Source organism: Quercus lobata, chromosome 10 (genome assembly GCF_001633185.2).
Source record: "Quercus lobata isolate SW786 chromosome 10, ValleyOak3.0 Primary Assembly, whole genome shotgun sequence".
Classification (NCBI taxonomy): Eukaryota; Viridiplantae; Streptophyta; class Magnoliopsida; order Fagales; family Fagaceae; genus Quercus; species Quercus lobata.
In genome coordinates this window covers 62,907,228-62,913,227 of record NC_044913.1, presented here as the reverse complement: position 1 = coordinate 62,913,227, position 6,000 = coordinate 62,907,228, and positions in this window count along the sequence as shown.

Genomic DNA, 6,000 nt, shown 5'->3' with positions numbered 1-6,000 from the left:
CTTATTTGATTTTTATGTTACATCAAATTATCAAGATGTTCTACATATGTATTCTTGAATTATCAAATTTAATTTTAATCTATAATATTATCAAGATTATATTAATTTTAGATTTATCAATTTTTTAGTACGTTTTTTTAAAATAATTATCAATTTAAAATTCAATTTGGAATTATCAATTTAATTTAGCTTTAGGAAGAAATCTTACCCCTTATTTTAGTGAGATAATTATTTACACTTGATAATTTTTTCTTTTATCTTTATTGAATTTATTAAAATATATAATTATTTATACATTTATTTTATAAGTTTTTTCATAAAACCGTGCAACGCACGGGCTTATAACTAGTATATAATAAAAGTTGGGCTTAGAAGCTGTGGTTGCACTATGTGGTTTCACCAAATTGTAGAAATTTTATTAGATTTTTAAAAATATATATAATATACATCTCTATCAATTTTTTAGATAAATACAAAAACTTAATTGTTGTTATCTTTTGTTTAAGTTACATATGATTTTTACTTAAAGTGTGCATCTTGGGCAAATTCTTTGTTATTATCAGAATTTTGTCTACTACTTTATCACCTCTTTGGATAAAGTTTGATGAACACAAAAACTTAATAATTTAATAATATATCAAATCTCTTCTTTGGATAGACTTCTCTTAAGGGAAATAACGCTTTGGATAGACACAAATGCCTAATAGTGTATTACAACTAATCAATTATATTGAACATTTAAAAAAAAAAAAAAATCCATTTCTAATATTTTTTTGTAATTATTTTTTCCTTCACGTTTTTTCGTTTCTAATACTTTTATTTTATTTTTTCGCTTCACTTTTCCTCCTATTTTGGTTAATCTATTATGCTTTTTTTTAAGTAAAGGGTAGAAGGTTTTTTTGATAGATGGATAGAAGGTTCCTCTACTGAAGTCTATCAACTTCTTATTTATTTTCACTGTCACACGGCTACTTCAACTTTCTTTTAATATATATAAACTTTAAACTTTAAACTTCACCTTTGTATGTTCGTATCAACTCTCTCTCCACCATTAATTATCATTCTCTTATAATTCCTAAATAGAAAATTTTATACATTCCTCACCTCCTTTCAACCCGTCCACTTTTGAAAACCCTCCTCCTCACCCTCTAAACAGGTAGCAAAACAATACCTAAAGTTATTCATGCATTATGTACTTTTTTAAAAAAGAATTTATTTTTTAGTGTTGAATATTTGATATAACTTCATTGATCTTTTTGTAATGTACAGGGAAGAACAAGTGCTATCATGGGTCAAACTCGTCGTGGCAATGGTTAGTCTCCTGATTTTCATTGTGGCACTGCGCAATTGTAAAAATAACTCCAACAATGGCGCCTGAAGCGATGTTATTACCAGCAGCAGCAGCCAAATCACTATCCAACTTGCCCATCTCTGAACTGAATATGACATGAAAGCTTTTGTCTTATAGCCTATCTCTGTCCACGTATTCAATGTTAGAGGTATGTATTTCTCTTTCTTTTTTTTCATATAAGAAAGGTACTTCAACATCCATAAGTTGGACTATCTTGCTGACAAAAAAAAGACCTGATAGGTAATTTTGATTCTACATAATACATTGCTATTTTCATAACTAACACAAAAATTTTGATTCTACATAATACATTACTATCTTCATAACTAACAAAAATTATTGAAGCCAATACACTAAAATATAGAGGTGGTGGGAAAAAAATGGGCAAACCTAATATTGATTAATATATTATTTAGATTTGACACATTATATCAAGAGATAATATTTTAATTAATTGATCAACAAAAATTTTTATGCAAGAGGGAGAAAATATATTAGTTTTTTGGATATATTTGTGGAGGCCATTATTAGAAATATATGTTATATATAATATACGAGTATGCAATTCTTTCTTTTGAAATATATGGTATGCCTTTTTTATTTTTTTACTTACTATTTTTTATAGTAACAACATTATATGTCTATAAACTTCTAAATGTAGACAATTGATGTTTGAATGTCATAGATAAACTATATATGGTTGTCTTCTACAACTCTTCAAAGGTGTAGGGGTCTTAAATTTAATTAAGAAAAATGTTAGTACAACTGTACAGGTTTAAAATTAATTATTTTTGATAGCTAAGTTTATATTTTCTTAGTGTCAAATTTTTTTTATTTGTTTATATTTTCTCAATTAAATTAGAAGTCATGCATATTATGAGCATAATATATTTTCTTTTTCTTCTTGATCACTTCTTCTATACCCTATTGATTCTTTTGACCTTTTCAGGTAGCTTCCTTGAGCATTACATTAGTTCTTTATCTCAAAGATGAAGCTTCCATTGTTACCAGATCGGTATATATGTAACCCTTGTAGGCATACATGATTTTTTTTTTTTTTTGGGAAAAAAAATACATGAAATTAAAAGTTATTCCAAAGTGTGCTCACACAAACATGCTCTCACTCTTAGTCATACAATATCATTATATTGCAGCTCCATTACATGCACAACTTATATAGATTACCAACTATTATGCATGTGCAAATATGATATATAAGTAAGTAAATTATAGCTATCTGTAAAATGAAAAATAATAATCTAATTATTTTTTCTATAAAGTTTTTATTAGATTTTAAAATATATATATATATATATATATTTATATATTTGTTCTTATCCTCTTCTCCTATAACAATCTAAAAATTCTTCATCAAATCTTTTTATTATTAATTTATCTATAATTTCTAAGTGATTTATTTAATTAGCAATAGGAGATTTATGAGTTCTAGCATTCTAGGGAATTAGAATTTTGGTTTCACACTAATAGTTCATATCAATGTTAATTCATTACGTGTATACAACTACTAATATCAACCTTTAACTTTTTTTTTTAAAACACCTTATGGATAGACACAAAATTATAATTGTTCTTATTGATTTTTTTCCTATACATCTCTATCAATTTTTTAGGTAAATATAAAAACTTAGTTGTTGTTATCTTTTATTTAAGTTACATATGATTTTTAATTAAACCGTGCATCGCACATGCATAACACTAGTTAAGAAATAAAACTCTCTCTAATAATAAACAATTTAGGACACATGGTGCAAAGTTGAACTTCAATTGTAAAATCTAATTGAATTTTTTCTAAGTTTTTCCTATTAATATACATCCATACATATATATATATATAATGGGTAAATGGGTAATATCCAAATCCTACCTGATTACATTCTACCCATGAAGAACTGGGTATTGCTTGGAATATTTGGATCGGGTAGGGTTGGATATCCATTATTCAATGGGTATGACTATCCCTACTCACCATCCACTTGAATAAGTTTCTAATCAACTTTATACTTTTAACTTTTTTTTTCATTAGAAAAAGCCCTTGGTTTTATTCTTTGTTTCCCAACTTGTAATTTCTTTTATTTATTTTTAAAATTTTATTTCTTATTAACGCATATTTGGTTTTAAAAAAAAAACCCTATAATTTGGTTCCTCAAAATTTGGATTCTTTAATTTTCATTGATTGCTTAAATTTACAATTTTCCACCTTATAGTTTGGATTTGTTCAATATGATACTTTTATCTACAATGGTTAATTGTGTCAAGTGTCAAATATCCAGCTAAAAAAAACCAAATTTTTATCAAGAAAATTAGATCAGATTATCTCAAAGGTTAAAATGGATGTTACAACCTTATCCAAAAAAGAAAAACCCAATGTTATGACCATATTTAAAATTTAATGAACAATACAAGTATAGTTAAAGTGGTTTACAGCCCATAATAGTGCATGGAAGCAGGAAAGAGATCAACTTAAATAATGGGGAAAAGGCCCAGCATAACTGGCCCATATTGTCAATGCATTTTTTTAGTTCATTTAGAAAACAGCAAAACAGAAAAGCCAGTTAGCACCTAATTGACTGAACATTTAATGGCAACCCAACCTAAACAGCAAGGGGTAAGACAAAGGTACTACTCAGTCAGCCAAGCCAAGTCCATAAAATGAACATGTTTGAGGTGGATGCTAAACTTGCATACTGTCTTTCTTCCACCAAGAGTCTGTTACCAACTAGCATTAAACTACACTTCTCAAGCCTGCTCCCAACGACATTATATAAGGAATTCTTGTCCATATATGTAAACAATATGAGGGATATGGTCTAACTGGCAAATAAGGGAAAAAATTGGTGGCTACTCAAACAATTTCAACACAGTGTTTTGGCAAGGAATTGGGTCTGATTTGAGACATTGCTTATTACAGTGGATGTTTCTATGCATTGTGGCTACATCAAGTGTGTATCTGTCTATTTGATACTGTTTCTCAAAATAAGTGTTTACATGAATTAACAAGGGCTTTATGCACCTCCGTTTGAAGGGTCATATTGAGTCAAACCCAAATCGAAAGGCCCAAGTTACACTTAAGCTTGCCCAAACAGAAACACTCCCTTTTTCTGATCAATCAAGCTATAAGACCAACTCTTAACTTAGTAAACCATGTCTTTCTCTCAAAAGTAAACCATGGGAAGAACTTGTGTCATAGACTCATGGGCTTGGGTTTTGGACTTAATAATAGCCTTATTTAATAACAAATAAAAAAATAAAAACCTTTCTTCAGCCATTTTGTTGTATTCACCTAAGGTTTTAATAAAGATTTAATATAAATTGTGTTAATCTCAAGAGCATATGTAAAATGGCACCCTACACACAAGGACATACATAAGTCCATCTGGCCATGGAACTTTGTAGATATAACAATCTCTTGTTAAGGCCAGGAAACGAACAAAAGTACTTCCATTGCCAACAACACACTAGAAACTATTAGATATAGCACTTAAATCACATATCTGTCACATGCTGTAAAAACAATCCACAAAAATCCAAATACGTTTAAATACCATAACTATAACAAATTTTTTATTTTTTATTTTTTTATTTATAGCAAACATTAGAACCACGATAATTACAAGGAGACAAACAGCACTAAGATAAGGGAAAATGACGCTTGGGAATTAAATTCCTTTCAGTACCGAAATATTTAGTGATTGTAGTTTTTTTTTTTTGGTATGCCATGTAGCCATGTCAGTACAGTACATAAAAATGCATCTGTACTTGTCAGTGATTATATGTATACACTAGATTTGTTTAAGTCTTTCCAAAAATTGTTGACGGCTTAGGGTGTGTTTGGATAGAACTTATTTTGCTAAAATTGAAAACTGAAAACTGAAAACACTGTAACAAAATAATTTTTAAATGTGTAAATAGTGCTATGGGACCCATTTTTAATGAAAAAATTGATAAAAAATGAAATTTGTGGGTCCATAAACAGTACACGGACCCACTGATTGACAGAAAAGTAAAAAAAAAGGGTCAAACAGTACTGAACAGTACTCTACTGTTGCGCTTGTCCCTGAAACACGTGTAGAAAAGAAAAAAAAAAAAAAAAAAAGCAAAACGCAAAACGCAAAACGCAAAAGTAAAACTCAGACGTGGATCCAAACTTACACTAAGAGTATTTGTTAGTGGACTATTTTAAGAAAGTTTTTATTTAAAAAGAAAAAAACAAAAATTAATATTTTGACAGTTTTTTCTATTTCTAATAAAAATGATGTCAAAGTTTTTTTTAAATGGTTTGTTAATAATTGCCCTAGTGACATCCATTAACATGATCCACAATCTAATATGAGTTCTTTTGAAAAGTAGTGATGTCAAAAAACAAAAGAAACAAAAAAAAAAAAAAAGTAGGTTTTTATCTAGACAGAAAACTTTGCGCCACGCAAATATGCCGAACCTTTTGTGAATTGGTCGTTCAATTGGCTGCTCATGAGTTAGGAAAATGGGCCCAAAAGAAAAATGTCATGGCCCTTCAATTGGGTGCCTAGAGGCCAATAGGGCCGGCCATGAGTTAGAAAAACGGGCCCAAAAGCAAAGAGTCATTGGCCCCGTAATTTGCCTGCGTGGACCAGAGGATCAGGTCAAGACTC